This window comes from Stegostoma tigrinum, chromosome 2 (genome assembly GCF_030684315.1).
Source record: "Stegostoma tigrinum isolate sSteTig4 chromosome 2, sSteTig4.hap1, whole genome shotgun sequence".
Classification (NCBI taxonomy): domain Eukaryota; kingdom Metazoa; phylum Chordata; class Chondrichthyes; order Orectolobiformes; family Stegostomatidae; genus Stegostoma; species Stegostoma tigrinum.
This window is the reverse complement of record NC_081355.1, coordinates 115,315,160-115,332,912: the sequence shown is the minus strand read 5'-3', so window position 1 is coordinate 115,332,912 and position 17,753 is coordinate 115,315,160. Positions and strand designations below refer to the sequence as shown.

Here is a 17,753-nt window from a genome sequence, read left to right as displayed (position 1 = left end):
CCGCATTATAGAAAGCTGTGGAAGCATTGGAAAGGGTGCAGAAAAGATTTACCAGGATGTTGCCTGGTATGGAGGGAAGGTCTTATGAGGAAAGGCTGAGGGACTTGAGGCTGTTTTCGTTAGAGAGAAGAAGGTTAAGAGGTGACTTAATAGAGGCATACAAGATGATCAGAGGATTAGATACGGTGGACAGTGAGAGCCTTTTTCCTCAGATGGTGATGGCTAGCATGAGGGGACATATGTTTAAATTGAGGGGTGATAGATAGAGGATAGACATCAGAGGTAGATTCTTTACTCAGATAGTAGTAAGGGTGTGGAATGCCCTGCCTGCAACAGTAGTAGACCTGCCAACTTTAAGGGCATTTAAATGGTCATTGGATAAACACTTGGATGAAAATGGAATAGTGTAGATTAGATGGGCTTCAGATTGGTTTCACAGGTCGGCGCAGCATCAAGGGCCAAAAGGCCAGCACTGCGCTGTAATGTTCTATGTTCTATGTTCTATCTTAGTTTTATGGGGAATTTGGAGGAAAGTTGGAATTGAATGATAGGATCGCAAAAGTGTATGCATAATTTATAATACTTTTGGAATCATGTTTTAATGTTGCACAATACAGTCAAGGCACAATTAACCTGTATAACATGTCACATATTTTGAAGGAATAATTAAGAAAAGCAGCTATTTTGTTTGGTAAATCACTAGCAAATTGTTTCAACCAACAACTAAAATCACAAGCAGGTTTTTTTTCAGTATTGTATTAGTATTGGTTATCTTGCTTCTATGCAGCATTTGCCAACCATTGAAATTCCTTACTTCCTTCTTGGCTGAACTTTCTGACACAGTGAAAGTTATAAACTGTTAAAGGAAATTGCATAATTATGAGCAGAACTTTATCTTCCTAGTTACACATTTTCATACAACATTTCTACAACTTTATATCAAACAGAACTGTACAGCACAGGAACGGGCCCTTTGGCCCACGATGTTGTGCCAAACATGTCACCAAATGAAACTAATCACTTCTGCCTGCCTTGGGTCTATGCCCCTCCATTCCTTGCATATTCATGTGCTTATCTAAAAGTTCTTTAAATGACCTTATCACATCTGCCTCCACCACTGCCTCTACAATGCATTCCAGACTCCAACTACTCTCTGTGTAAAAAACTTGCCCCTCATTTCTCCTTTGAACTTACCCCCCTTCTCACCTTAAATGCATGAACTCTAGTACGAGACATTTCAATTCTGGGAAAAAGATCTTGACCATCAACCCTATCTTTACATCTCATAATTTTATAGACTTCCATCAAATCCCCCCTCAGTCTTCGTCACTCCAGAGGAAACAGCTTGAGTTTTTCTAGCCTCTCCTTATAGTTCATACCTTCTAATCCAGGCAGCACCCTGCTGAACCTCTTCTGCACCCTCTCCAAAACCTTCACGTCCTTCCTGTATTTTGGCAATTAGAAACGAACACAATGCTCTTGTGTGGCCTAACCAAAGTCTTATAAACCATCCAGAAGACATCCTGACTGTTGCACTCAATTCCCCGACCAATAAAGGCAGGCAAGCCATATGTCTTCTTTATCATCGTATCTACTTGTATGTCACTTTTAGGGGGCCATGGACTTGAACCCCAAGATCCTTCTGCACATTGAGGCTGTTCAGAGCCTGCCATGAACTGTATACTTTTCTTAACGTTTCATCTCCCAAAGTGCAGCTCACCACACTGTCGTAGATCAATTGCCATCTGTCCATATCTTCAACAGTTCTATATCGCACTGCATCCTTTGACAACTTGTACACTATCCACAAGTCCACCGATCTTTGTATCATCTGCAAACTTGCTAACCCACCCATCTACATTTTCACCCAAGTTATTTATATATATAGTATATATATATGACAAACAGCAGAGGTCCCTCCATGTTTATGTGCTAGCTTTAGTAAATGTCTCTGGGTTATTTTGAAATATTCGTTTTTAGACATTCAGAGCTGACAGCGATATCAGGTTTTTCTATGAGTCAATATTTATTTTTTGTCCATTGTCTTAAAAGTGATAGGTTTTGTGAGATGTTATATAAATTAATAATGCCAGTCGATCACATCAAGCTCCTCATCCAATCACTGACAGAAATTAGAGTTCTTAAAGCTATTGGTAATTAATCAGCTATGAAATTCTCATTTCCTCTTATTTGAAACAAAAGTAATATATTACTTTAAGAAACAATCTAATGCTAAGAAATCTTGTGTTTGATGCAAGTTTATATCATATAAAGCTTTAATGTGCCTATTCTAATTATACAGCTGCAGTTCCAAATGTTGTTGCTTTCTTTATTATTTACTGCTCCTTTCCTGAAGATAAAAAACACATTGCCTGGGCAGAGTTACACTGGGCGGTATTTTCATCATTGCCTTGTGAATCAGAGATCTTATTTTATTTATTAAATTCATTTATTCAATTATTCATTGAGAGCGAGGATATTTGTGGAGTCTCCTCTGCAGTGAGTTTGTCCACAATCATTCACTAACATCTTTTAGGGATGGAAACTGCTAGATGTTCCCAGATGTTAGGAATGAGGACTTTGCAGCATCAACAAGGCTAAGTACATCATTGTTATTCCTAGTGCATTAGACAATGCCAAGTGGTCTGATGGATTTCATTTCTGTTTTGAGACTTCATAGTAGTTGATACAACTATGTAACTTGCTAGAACATTTCAGAGGGCAATCAAGACTCAATCAGATTTCTGTTTTGGTCAGGAATCACATGTAGCCTGACCAGCTAATTATATATTAATGATCAGGATGAAAGAACTGAGGGCATTATTGCTAAGTCGCCAGATGACGCAAAGTTTCTTTGATGGACTCGAAGTGTTGAGAAGGTGGGGTGGCTGCAGAAGGACTTGGGCAGGCTGGAAAAGTGGGCATAGCTGTGGTAGATGGAATATAGTGTGGGAATGTGTGACGTTATGCACGTTGGAAGACTAAAGACATAGACTATTTTCTAAACGGGGAAAGGCTTCAGAAATCTGAAGCACAATGGCTAATAGGAATCCTAGTTCAGGATTCTCCTCAGGCTAACATACAAGTTTAGTTGGCAGTTCAGAAGGCAAATGCAATATTAGTATTCATGCTATGAGACAGGGCTAGAATGCAAGAGCAAGGATGTACTGATGAGGCTGTATAAGACTTTGGTTAATCTACATTTGGAATACTGTGAGTAGTTTTGGGTCTCGTATCTAAGTAAGGAGGCATTGGTATTGGAATGCGTCCAGAGGAAATTCACAAGAATGATTCCAGGGTTGAGGGGCTTGTCACATGAGGAACATTAAGAACTCTGAGCCTCTGCTCAATGGATTTCAGAAGATGAGGAGGAGATTGCATTGTAACCTATAGCATACTAAGAGATCTGGGTAGAGTGGACATTGAGGAGATATTTTCACAATAAGAGAGACTAGGACCCAAGGACAGAGTCTCAGAGTTAAGGGATGACGCTTTAGATTTAAGATGAGGAGGAATTTCTTCAGCCAGAGAGTAGTTAGTCTGTGGAACTCATTGTTGTAGAAAGCTGTGGATTTCAAATCATTGAGGATAATTATTCAGAGATATATAGATTCTTGATTAGTAAGGGGACCAAGGGTTTTGTGGGGAAGGTAAGAGAATGAGGTTGAGAAACACATCTGCTATGATCGACGGGGGAATAGACTCGATGGCTGAATGGTCTAATCCTGCTGTTCTATGTTATTATCTCCTGATCTGATGGTAAGAATGGCAATTTTCTTTTCCTGTAAGTTGTTAGTGAACGAGAATGGATTTTATAGCAATGCACAATGGTTTCATGGTCATCAACTTCCTGAAGGCTGAGGGAAAATGCATGAATATAATACTTTCACTTCAGGAAGTTGAGAGTGAGCTACCATCAGGGCCACTGCCACCTATGAAGGCTTATGGATGCTGAGATCAGCAATTCCCAATGGTCTTCAATGCCTTCTCAGGATTCCCTTACTAACAGGACTGTGAGGGCACCACATAGAAATCCAGAATTCACAACGACCAGAACTCATAAACCCTATAACAGCACTGGGAGATCTGAGAATCATAATCAGATGGTTGCCCAATTTGCTAGTTCAGACCTGGTGTACGGCATTCAAAGGTATATAAGAGAAACTTCTGGGGTTCTATGATATTATAGTCTGTACATGTGATGCCAGTGCAAGTATGCACACAGGTCACATCAGTAGGGAGACAGGGTCTTTTCTGCTTACTGGGTTGACAGCGGTCTGTTTCTCCCAAGGTTTGTTCCTAGCCACAGCGATCTCATAGTTTGGCCTGAGATGACTTCTTGGCAAAATAGTTCACTTCTAACATTTAAATGAGCTCCAGGGATAGACTCAACTGGAGTAAAAGAAACATTGGCATATTGGGGTGAGTTCTATTCTGATGAAAATGCCACTTCCAGCTGAATTATCTAGTCCCATACGTGTGGTATCCATAGCATTTTGTGCAACTGTGACATATGATTTCAACAGTGGTGATAATTTGTGAATTTGGGTAGACACTCTGGAAACAAATGTTCTGGTGTAATGCCCAAAGAAAGGCAGACTTAGTGACATCAAAAAGAAAAACACATTGGTGGATTGTCCTGGTATGATTCAATGCCGTTCAGAATCTTCGCAGGCATCAATGATCAAAAGTATCAGGTCTATTTTCCATGTTTCTCTTTAACCATTTATTTCTAGGCACCACATAATTGCTACTGAACACAGCGTGGCTTGTATGTGTCTGGATTACACAGCGATTATATAGTTCTAGAGAACAATGAAAGGAAGAAGTCTTGGATTCACTGAGACAGTTGCTGCTGACGATGAATCAAGGATTCTGTTTTACTTCTCAATGACCTCTAAGCTGTTTATTTTGCAGCTGTCTTTTCACAAAAGCTGGATAAGATCAAACTGCTTGCTGTAAATTTCTGCCGGAAAACTTTTATTTTCAATGTAATTTGCCTTTCAGACACGTGAGATCAATCTGTCATTTGCATGCCCTGCACAGTCTTCGGTTCCTTAGGAAATTGTTTATCATTGGGAACAATGACCTGAGCAGCTTTGAGGATGGTTGCAGAATTTCCCACAATTATATTGTCAGAAAATATCACTATCCCCAATGGGATTTTATATCAGTTTACATATTCAAACACCTGTAACTTAAACAGTACACAGAAACAACATTACATTACTTTATCAACAACATTTTTTATTTTCTTTTAATTCTAACTGCAATGCTCCCTTCAATGGCCAAATCCGACCCTATTTCCTATCCTCGTTTTCTAAAAGATCAGACTTAAGACCTATCTCTGCCTGATGCCATCTTTAACACTACCTGCAAGCACACATTCCACATGACGTCAGATAAAAAAGTAGGGTCCTTGTCTACTTTGTCATTTTCTCACCCTGAATGTCCTATGGCCATGACAAGGAAGAGTCATTTTAGGCTTAACAGAGGAGTGTGATCTTTTTCCACTCTAGAGGGGGTGGGAAAGGTGGAAAAAAGGGAATAATAGGGTGAGTTGACCTTGGAGAGAAACTCATCCTCTTTTCACGGTTTCAGCAATTAACTACCAGTGGGAAATATTACGGAAGACCTGTTTTGATTCACAAAAAATTGATGACCTAAAATAGTTAACTAATGACCACTGAAGGGCCTAAACTCACTGCCTTCCCAGTCATCTCCATCCCTGACAAACGAGGAAAGTGATTTGTTTCTAAACTGGGAGACGTTGCCAAATCACTTGCCAGGTTATAGGGCTGTGTGGGAGACCACTCCTCAAGTTGCCACAATCTGGGGACAATTGAAGGTATGCATGGAGGACAAGGTGATGACCTCAAAAGCCTTTGCCTTTTCTCTCCATCTCTCTTTCTTTCTCTCTCTTTCCCTCTCTTCCCACAATCCTCACTGTGGGGTGGTGTATTAAAAATTAGCCGAGGGTCATATTCAATTAATTCTTTTTCTCAACAGATGCCGTCAGGCATGGTTTCTTTTTCCAGGACTTTCTGGGTTATTTTCTAATAACTGTAGAATTTTGCTTTTATATTTGTAGTTCCTTTCATTTTGGCTCAGAGATGAGGCTGACATCATAACATTTTGCATGCAAAACAAATGCCTCTGAAAGGCTGCAGAGGGAAAAGACAGGAATAAAGACTATTGAGACAATTTCCAGATATGGATGTCAAGAGAAAGTTCCCTGTGTGACAATGCATTCGGGTTGTTTCAGCTTTTTTCACTAATCCTTGTCCTATGCACAAGTCTTCACTGATGCAGGATATCTAATTTGAAGATCTGTTTAGGAATAAAAGCAACAAAGGGAATAGGAGAACAAGTATGCTTCATAGCAAAGGAGAATTGTTAAAAATCGGCTGCGGCAAAATAGAAAGGAGAATAAGTATTAGCGAAATGAATATGTTTAAAAGGTAATAAATTACCAGGATTATATGAAATAGACTCTTAATGGAAAAATGGAAGAAGGGTTGGAGGCATTGATTATCATTCCCTTATTTTCTCTAGAAACAAGGAAGAGATGACAGTTAATGTGTCTATCATTGTTGTAAAAGGATAAGCTAAACAATTAGTGATCAGTCAGCCTCAGCTTAGTCCCGGGTATTTGTTGGGGAAAAAAACTCACAGAGAAAGTTCAAATGGTAATTTAAAATACAAATTGATCAAGGAGAACAGCGTGGAATTGTTAAGGGAAAGCTGAGGTTGACTAATTTGTTTTAATTTTTTGAGATGGTAACAAGAATGAGGACAGCACATTTGAATTAAGCTACCTGTATTTTGGCATTATTTTTGACAAGATCCCATATCGCAAATTGGTCAGAAAGTTCAAATCTGAGAGACCGAAAGACAAGCTGAAAGTTAAGTCCAAAATAGATCCAGTGGCAAGAAGCAAAAGGTAATGACGACTGACTCTTTTTGTGATAAGAAGGCAGTTTCCAGTGGTATTCCAAAGGATTCAATACTGCGTTCTCTATTTTCCATGGTATATATCAATGATTTAAATTTAATTGTAGTGAACATGACTGTGAAGTTTGCACATGATTGTTTCTGTAATTAATGACAAGGACGAAAGTGGTCAACTGCTAGTAATTATGAAAGAAATGGTACATGATATCCATCTTGGATTTATGTGAAGCAATGCATCTGTGGACCAAAGGAAAATAATATGTATTATACAATTTTTTTTATTCACTTGTGGGATGTGGGCACCACTGGCTGAGCAGCATTTATTGTCCATTATTGACAAGTTAATGGCGAACTGCCTTCTTGAACAACTGCAGTCCATGTGCTGTAGATAGACCCACACGTCATTCAGGAGGGAATTCTAGGATTTTGACCCAGTGACCCTGAAGGAATGGCAATATATTTCTAAACCAGGATGGTGATTGGCTTGGAGGGGAACTTGCAGGTATGATGTCCTGATGTATCTGCTACTTTTGTCCTTCTATGTGGAAGTGGTCATGGGTTTGGAATCTCTGGTGAAGTGGTAGGACATTCAGAAGTGTACACAAGGTGAAGAACATAAAGGTATATGCCCAAAGATGCCTGAACGTAGAAAGACAGGTAGAAAAGGTATTTAAGAATGCACATGGCATAATTGTCCAAAGAACGGACAAAAGCACTAGTTAGGCCATAACTAGTTAAAGTTCTAGTCAGTGTACTACACAAATGATGTGATCACACTAGCGCAGATACAAAAGAGAGGAACATTGGCAAGACTAGAAAATGTTACTCTGGCTGGGGTTTTGTCTTTGGAACTAAGGAGACTGTGAGGAGTTTTAATTACAGAGCATAAAATAATCGGGGTCTCACTAACGTAATGTAGAGAGCAAAAACAGTCAACAACAAGGGGCATAAATATAAAGCATTTAATGGTAAGATTCAAGTGGAGCTGAGGAAACTCTTTTCACCCAGTGCTTGTGGGGGATGGGATCTGAAATACAGATTGTATCAGTCATAGAGGCTGAAATCCTCATTGTACGTGGAAAAATATTTGGTAACTCACATAAATGCTGTAACCTATAAGGATCAACAAATGGAAAATGGGATTCATTTCTTTGATTCCATAGGAGCAAAGTAACAGGGGTAGAGGTCTAACCTATTTTGTAATTGAATTAGATGATCTGTACCTATACCTTAGCTTCCTCCATTCAGCTACAACTTAATCAGTAACACACCCAGCCTCTGAATCAGGAAATTTAAAGTGCCAGTGTCACATAAAGGAAAGTTACAAAGGGTTATCAAAAAGTTGATTAAAAAGGGTAAAGGTTAGAATGTGAGAATAAACTATCTGGAAATAAAAGTAGTTATAAGAATTTTAACAAGTGCACAAAAAGAAAGAAACAGGGTAGCTAAAGTAAATAGTGGTCCCTTAAAAGCAAAGATGATCTAGAATGGTCCCCCTAGATTGGCAGTTAACAAATGTAAAGTTGCTACTGAAGAAAGGAGAGAGAGGGAAAGTAAGAAATTATTAGCCAATTAGCCTGACATCAGTTGTTTGGAAAAGTGCCAGAATCTATTATCAAAAAAATCTTAACAATGCATTTTAGAAACTCCAAGTATGTTTAAATACAGTCACATAGTTTTATGAAAGAGCGATTAAGTTTGACAATAGTACTAGGGTTCTTTAAGGGTGTAATTTACAGAGTAGATGAAGCTAAACCATTAGTTAATGAAGTTAATAAAATGTGAGGCTGGATGAACACAGCAGGCCAAGTAGCATCTCAGGAGCACAAAAGCTGACGTTTTGGGCCTAGACCCTTCATCAGAGAGCTGAAGGGTCTAGGCCCGAAACGTCAGCTTTTGTGCTCCTGAGATGCTGCTTGGCCTGCTGTGTTCATCCAGCCTCACATTTTATTATCTTTGAATTCTCCAGCATCTGCAGTTCCCATTATCTCAGTTAATGAAGTTACATGGATACTTGGATTTCTAAACATCATTCAATGAAATGCTGCATGAAGAGTTAATACTGCAAGAACATAACAATTAGATGCAGGAGTAGGCAATTCAGCCCTTCGAGCCTGCTATGTTATTTAATATGATCATGGCTCATCTCATCCTGGCCTCATTTCTGCATTCCTGCCCATTCCCCATAACTCTTTAACCCATTATAATTAAAAATCTATTTCCTACTTAAATTTACCCAAAGTCCCAGTATCCACCACTCTCTGAGGTAGTGATTTTTTAGATTCATGATTCTTGTAAATCTTTCTCATTTCTGTTACCCTTTATCCAAAAACTGTAATTTCTTGTTCAAGATTGCCCTAAATGAGAAGACTTCCTCTTAATGTCTACTTTGTCAATCTCCTCTAACATCCTACATACTTTAAATCAATTTCCCCTTATTCTTATAAGCTCCAGACAGTGCATGCTTTAAATTTTCAATATCTTTTCAAAAAACAAACCCCTCATCTCTGGAAAAAATTGAATGTACCTCCTCTGAACTCCAATGCAACTATATTCTTCCTCAAATAAGGGCAAGTAGGATCAAAATTGTCACAATGTGCCAGATGCAGTCTCATTAATGCCTTGTACATTTGCTGCAAAACTTTGCTACGTTTTAAAGCCATTTCGTCTTACGTCTGTTGTAGGAAAAGTTTTGGAAAGGATTATAAGAGAGAGGACTTATAATCATCTAGTAAGCAACAATTTGAGTGGAGATTGTCAGCATGGATTCGTCAAGGGCAGGTCGTGTCTCACAAACCTCATTGAGTTTTTTGAGAAGGTGACCAAGCATGTGGATGAGGGAAGGGCAGTTGACGTGATGTACATGGACTTCAGTAAAGCCTCTGATAAGGTTCCACATGGTAGGCTATTGGAGAAAATACAGAGGCACGGGATTGAGGGAGATTTAGCTGTTTGGATTAGAAACTGGCTTTCCGTAAGAAGGCAACGAGTGGCGGTTGATGGAAAATATTCAGCCTGGAGTCAGGTCACTAGTGGTGTGCCTCAAGGATCTGTTTTGGGACCACTGCTGTTTGTCATTTTTATAAATGACTTGGACGCAGGCATAGCTGGATGGGTTAGTAAGTTTGCAGATGACACTAAAGTCGGTGGAGTGGTGGACAGTGTGGAAGGATGTTGCAGGTTGCAGGGGAGACTAGGATAAACTGCAGAATTGGGCTGAAAGGTGGCAAATGCAGTTTAATACAGATAAACGTGAGGTGATTCACTTTGGGAGGAATAATAGGAAGGCAGAATACCGGGTCAATGGAAAGATTCTTGGTAGTGTGGATGTGCAGAGGGATCTTGGTGATATGTACATAGATCCCTGAAAGTTGCCACTCAGGTTCATAGTGCTGTTAAGAAGGCTTACTGTGTGTTATAGATAACAAAGTGTGAAGCTGGCTGAACACAGCAGGCCGAGCAGCATCTCAGGAGCACAAAAGCTGACATTTCTGGCCTAGACCCTTCATCAGATGTTTTATTTGTAGAGGGATTGAGTTCTGGAGCCGTGATGTCATGCTGCAACTGTACAAAACACTAGTGCGGCCTCATTTGGAATATTGCGTGCAGTTCTGGTCGCCCCATTACAGGAAGGATGTGGAAGCATTGGAGAAGATGCAGAGGATATTTACCAGGATGTTGCCTGGTCTGGAGCGCAGGCCCTATGAAGAAAGGCTGAGGAACTTGGATCTGTTCTCATTGGAGAGAAGGAGGCTAAGAGGGGATTTAATAGAGGCACACAAGATGATCAGAGGATTAGATAGGGTGGACAGTGAGAGTCTGTTTCCGAGGATGATGACATCAGCTTGTACAAGGGGGCATAGCTACAAATTGAGGGGTGATAGATTTCAGACAGATGTCAGAGGCAGGTTCTTTACTCAGAGAGTGGTAAGGGTGTGGAACGCCCTGCCTGCCAATGTAGTTAACTCAGCCACATTAGGGGCATTTAAACAATCCTTGGATAAGCATATGGATAATGATGGGATAGTGTAGGGGGAGGGGCTTAGATTAGTTCACAGGTCGGTGCAACATAGAGGGCCAAAAGGCCTGTTCTGCATTGTATTGTTCTATGTTCTATGTTCCTTTAACAATAAATGACAAAATTCTGTTTGTTTTCCTTATGTACCTGCATATCAGATTTTTGTGATTCATGTATGAGGACACCCAGATCCCTCTGCACTGAGGCAATCTGAAGTTTGTCTCTATTCAGATAAAAAGTTTCCTATTATTTTTCTCACCAAAATGCATAACCTCATATTTATCCACATTAAACACCATGTATCAAATTTTTTGGCCCATTCACCAACGGATCCATTTAAATTTGCAAATTTCTTGTTTCTTTATTGCAACTTACTTTCCCACCTATTTTAGTGTTGTCTGCAAATTCAGCTTTAATACTTTGTACCCCTGCATCCAAATCATTAACATAGATTGTGAATAGTTGGGCCAAGAACTGAGCCCTGTGGCAGCCCACTAGTTATACCTTGTGAACCAGAAAGAGGTCTATTTATCTCCAGTCTCTGCTTTCTCTTGGTTAGCCAATCCTCTAGCAAAGCAAATAAATTACCCCTAACCCACATGATCTTACTTTTTATATTAACCTTTTGTGCAACTCCTCATCAAATGTCTCCTGGAAGTCCAGATATACCACATCAACAGGATCTCTGTTATTCGCTTTGCTTATTACAGCTTCAAAAAGCTTCATCAGATTAGTCAAACATGATCTACTCTTCATAAAATCATACTGAGTCTTATGGACTATGTTTTGTCTTTCCAAATGCCCTGATATTCCTTCCTTAATAATAGATTCTAAAAAGTTCCCAACAAAAGATGTTATACTATCTATCCTGCAACTTCCTACATTCTGCACCCCTGCCTTTTTGAACAAGGGCAAGAGCTCATGGATTTGCAAGTCTGGTCAAAATGTTTCTGATGCATCAGTATCACTGAAAGGAGTGTTCCCAACTGTGCACTCACTTTGGTGACCCTGGTGAGGTGCAGATGCAGCACATTCTATGTCAAAGAAGAAATCCAGGGAGGAAAGGCTTTAATTCATTGAATCACTTTAATAGTAACCCAAATGATGCTCCTTACAGAAAGCCAACAAAGGGCGGGATTCTGACACAATATGACACCAAGGTTTTGGACAAGGTTCAAACATTGCCAAGAGCAAACCTGTAGCTGGCAGCTGAGGGACGGAGGTTGGGACAGGAACTGAGAACTGAATAACTTGTAACACTCTCATTTTTAATTTGACTGTTCCTGGAAAAGGACACATTTTATCAAAGTATTTGTTTTGTTTTCATCAGTTGATGACTGTGAATCCATTGTCGATCGTTGGAAAAACCCATCTGGTTCACTAATGACATTTAGGGAAGGAAACTGCTACCCTTACCTGGCCTGGCCTACATGTGACTCCAGACCTGCAGCAATGTGGTTGACTCTTAACTGTCCTCCAGGAAACCAGGGATGGGCAATAAATAATGCCTGGCCAGCAACACCCTCAGCCCGTGAATGAATAAAGAAAAAAATTCACAGCAAGTACCAATGAAAGAAGAAAAAGATAACATTTTTCTGGTATGAAAAGAGAGTGCTTCTTAGTTGATAAGTGAAGATTGATTGCCAGCTTTATGTAAATCTTAAATAGAGTGGGTTTATTCTGATTGAACGTTGCACTGCTCTGAGAAATGATCCAGAGAAAAGCAATCATCCATTTCGTTGAGCTGAAACAGGTGCAGCATGTACATATAACAAATTGTGAAGCTGGATGAACACAGCAGGCCAAGCAGCATCTCAGGAGCACAAAAGCTGATGGTTCGGGCCTCGACCCTTCGTCAGCATGTACATATGTTTTCTTTTCCTAGCCTGCAAAGAACAGGTCCCTATGAAATTAATATATGTAGCTTCCATTATACACAAGCAAGCTATATTGTGAGCTTGACTGAAGTGCCTAAGTTGGTTGTCAGAGTACTTCTCATTCGGGATTGTTTAACTAATGTTGAAAAATCACAGAATCAGATCAATTCTTTATCACTGTGTTTTCAGTTGTGAAAGCAAGGTTTGGTTTGTAATGGTCAGTCCTTTGCATCTTGCAAACAGCTTCAGGGACATGCTGCTTGAAATTTTCTGACAGTCTTTGGGACCAATAGCCTTTATACCGAGCATCACATCCACACCAAAATTCATATATCACATGACTCATTGTGTGAGAAGCAGCACAACTCTTTGGCTTGACTGCAGCATTTGGTTATGGCAAATATGACCAGTTGCTTCCAAGTTTCACCTGTAGCTCAATATTTTCAGATAAATAACCAACCCGCAGTAAACCAGGCACTTTTCAGGACTGAAGAGTAACCACTTTAGGGCCATTAATGAGTTCGTGCTGTACAGAGCAAGAAATTACCTGAGAAGAACAGCTGTTATTCTGCAGGATAGTTTTGATGAGGTCTATTTCCGCATCAAATTTGCACAGTAAATGAATACCTTGGGCTTTATTTACAGGTTTGCCGAAGAGGCCAATCTTCCAGCCTATGGAACCGTAGGATTGCCAAGGTGTATGCTGACCAGTAAAGGTTGGTTTGCAATTGACAGTAGCAAAGACTTCTTATTGGCTTCTCAGTAAGGACTTCAGGGAAAGTCAGCTTATTTGACTGCTCCTTGTCAAAGGAAAATTAAAGGGCAACTTGGAGTACATTACAATGAGAAAGGAAATTTGTACGTGCAACTGTGGATTCGAATGTAGCAAACATATCAACTGTATATCAGAAATCTTCACAGAATAGGAGTTTAGATTCGTGCTCTGCCAATGTGGGCCATCGGTCAAACTGTCAGAACATTGAAAGAGAGTGGAAGAATTGAGAGGTGAATGTAAAGTGCAAGTCCGTATGTAATTGTCACAATATTTTCTAACCATGTCGTCGTGGGGTAGTATGTGCACTCATATGCTCTGTTATTAGGAAAATAATTACTGAATTAGAATTCTATGTCAAAATAGAATAACTATCATTAATAATTATTATTGTTCAGTAATTTATTCTATAATCCAAGATGGTGCCAGAACATGGCAACATTATCCACTTTTCGCTGTACCTAGTGACAATATATTAAATAAACAAAGTTTATAAGCAATAAAAAGCAAGCTGCACTATAAGTCGTAATAACCTTAACTCCAAATGTGAAATGATCAGAGGCTGCAAAAGAGCAACCAAATTTACCGATCATTTGTGAACATTTTCCTAGGCTTTATTAACATTCATAACAAGAACATGCCTCTGAACATCCAAGCTTCTCTGTCAGCAATTTATTCATGTTGACTCATGGCGATGTAAGATTGAACGTGGCTTTGAAAGACAATGGTAGAAAACAGCTCATGTGCCAATGAAAGGACCTTCAAATGAAGCATGGAGCACTCTGCTTACTGGTAGGCTATGATAAAGCATCTCATTTTAACTTCAAATGCCATTAATTGAAGCCATCATCATTAACACAAGAAAACAGGAAATAACAGCTGAACTTTTCGATAAGCTTAAGGAAAACACATACAGAATCATAAACTGTGGGTTTTTACTTTATGGTCCCAATACCACATTTCTGAAAAAAAATCGTCATAGCTATTTCCCTAATACCCCTTTCACTTTTCATTTTTCAAATGTTATTTACTTCTGTTTCCAATGCTTATAAATGCCTACCATTAGTTCAATCTGTGTTTGCTCTAATATATGCTTTTAGCCAATGCCAGAGAGACGTGTGGTTTCTGCACCTTGTAAAATATAGTTCGCAGATCTGACTCTCACAGACTTCAACCACTGCATGCTACCAACCATAAAACAGTTGTCCGCCTCTCACCCACTCCACCCTGCTGAGTTTAAATTATGTTTCTAATCCTAGTACTATGGTATTGATGGTCCAGAATCTGTTTGATTCTCTTTAACCTTATCTAGGAATGTTGTCTCTATCTTTTATTCTGTATCTTTAACTTAGTCAGCATTTTCCTTATCATATGATTTCCAGTTCTCTGGCAAATGTCCTTTTGCAGGACCTTCCCTGTTTTTGAGGTGGTGAAGACGCCACTACCTCATAATCAACTGAATTTTCCTGGGCCCTGAATGAAGTGGGAATGGTGAGTCAGCTGGAAAAATGTGGTGAGATCAGAAAAATGAAAAACATTGAAGTGATGAGAAGTGAATCTAACTTATGAGAAGTGAGTGGCCTATTTGGATGCATTTCTATTTCATTAGTACCTAATCTCAGCTCTTTTGTAAGCACTTTTCTGTTTTATGACACAGCAGAGAGAAACATAGAAAATAGGTGTGGGAGTAGGCCATTTGGCCTTTTGAAAATGCATCACTATCCAATATGATCATGGCTGATCAAACATTTTTCCTAACCCACTCCCACCTCCTCTCCATAGCCCTTGAACCCTTTAGCCGCAAGGGCCACGTCCAGCTTCCTCTTGAAAATTTCTAACAAACTGGCTTCATCAGCTTTTTGTGGGAGAGAATTTCATTCTCTGAGTGAAGAAATTCTTCCTCATTTCAGTCCTGAATGACTTACACCTTCTAGTTAAACTGTGACCCCTATTTCTGGACTTCTTCGACATCGGGAACATTCTTTTCACATTTGGTCTGCCCAGTCCCATCAGGATTTTATGTGTTTCTATAAGATCCCCTTCATTCTTCTAAATTCCAGTGAGTCAAAACTCAGTTGATCCGATCTTTCTTCGTATGTCAATCCTGCCTTCCCAGGAATCAATCTAGTGAACATTTGCCAGACTATCCCAGTAGCAAGAATGGTTTCTAGGAAACCAAAACTGCACACAATACTCAAGGTGTGGCCTCACCAAGGCCCTGTATAACTGCAGCAGGACATCCCTATGCTCAAATCCTCTTGCTACGAAAGTAGAATGCCATTAGCTTTCCTCACTGCCTGCTACACCACGAAGCCAACTTTCAGCAACTGTTCCACCATGATACCCAGGTCTTGTTGCATCTCACCTTTTCCTAAACTGCCACCATTCAGATAATAATCTGATTTTTATGACCAAAGTGGATAACCTCACATTTATCCACATTATGTTGCATTTGCCAAATTTTTGCCCACTCAGCCAACCTGTCCAAGTCACCCTGCAGCCCCTAGCATCTTCCTCACAGCACACACTGCCACCCCAGTTTAGTGTCAACTGCAAATTTGGAGATATTGCATTCAATTCCTAAATGATAATTCCTGCTAAGATACTCAGAGAAAGTTCCTGACTGTACTTGCTCACTGCTCACTTCTTTGGGCCACCAGCTTGGACAGCAGTATCTAACGTCTCAGGGAATGCTCCCTGGGCAGTAACCACTTGCATCTGTCATCCATGAATGTTGGCATTGGACACATATCTGCCTCATCAGATCATCACGGAACATCTCTGACTCACTTTGAATACATTTCAATGTTGCACTTTGGAGTGTACCAACACCTTAAATTATGATTCTACAGTCAGGCTGCTTTGAGCCTGGGGACAGACACCCATCTCATTTATCAGAGCCTAGAGCATCTCAGGGGTTTTAACATCTCACTTAGCGCTTGCTCAGTTCATGCGTTTTAGGATGATCAGAGCATTTCCTCCTTCCTTGCTTTGCAATTTTGCATTTTGCCATTCTGTTCACAAATTAGGAGCTCACGGTAGTTTTGCCTTACCTTGCACTTTAGAGGAGAAATAAAGGCAGGCAGTTGATTATGATTGTCAGCAGTGATCAGACAAGAGGTGGACATATTGCCATACAGCACTGTGTTATAACAGCGTCACACCTACAGCATATAGCAGCAACTTATGTGGCGAGCACACTGCTTTTTTCTTCAACCAAATGACACATCTCAAAGTCTGTTCTCAGTTAAGTCAAGGGTGAGGCTGCAATCAGTCAGGGGTAATAGTCAAGCGTATTGCCCAATCTCAGTCTTAGACTTGTAGTGATCAGGGTCTGAAATCCCATATAACTGCCATTCAGGGGGTTAACATTTGGAGTAAGTCAACTGGGGAGCTACACAGAGACCAGTCAGGATCTTTCCTCCAAGCCAATCAGGAGTGTGTGTATGTGTGTGTGTGTGTGTGTGTGTGTGTGTGTGTGTGTGTGTGTGTGTGTGTGTGTGTGTGTGTGTGTGTGTGTGTGTGTATGCATCTACAACTGTGTGTACGTGTGTAAGAGTATGTACATGTGTGTGTACGAATCTGTGTGTGTGTTAACAAGTAAGTACGTGTATGTGTGTGTTTGTTTACAAGTAAGTACGTGTATGTGTGTGTGTGTTTACAAGTAAGTACGTGTATGTGTGTGTGTGTATGTACAGAGGTATGGTGCAGAGCTGTACATGACAATGATTGGCACAGATTACGAGCATTGGGGTAAAGTGAGAAACGAAGATTTAAATGAAAGTAACAGAAACAGAAATTGCTGCAGAAACACATCAGTTCTTTTACCATCTGTGGAGAGAGAAGCAAAGACAATATTTTGAGTCCAGAAACCCTTCTTCAGAACTGACAGCAGCTGAAGACGGGGTGGGGGGGAGGGGGGGGGGGTGGGTAGTGGAGTGGGGGAAGGGTGCGGCAAGGAGAAATAAATGAGTGGATAGGTGCAGACAAAGCCCAGAGAGAGAATGACAAAGGGTTGGATGATAGAAAGCCAGTTTGAAAGAAAAGTAGAAAGTAGGGACAATTAGTAGTTAAGTGATCCAATAATACTTTGCTTGGGCAAAGTGGGTGTGTAGGGCAAGGGCAGAAGGTT

The 17,753-nt window shown here is 40.1% G+C and overlaps 1 protein-coding gene across 1 annotated transcript in view; it reads right to left on the bottom strand.

Annotated features, from left to right (window-relative positions):
- mrc1a (mannose receptor, C type 1a) overlaps positions 1 to 17,753 on the bottom strand; it is a 137,214-nt gene that overhangs the window by 111,500 nt on the left and 7,961 nt on the right. The gene's annotated exons all lie outside the window — the stretch shown is intronic.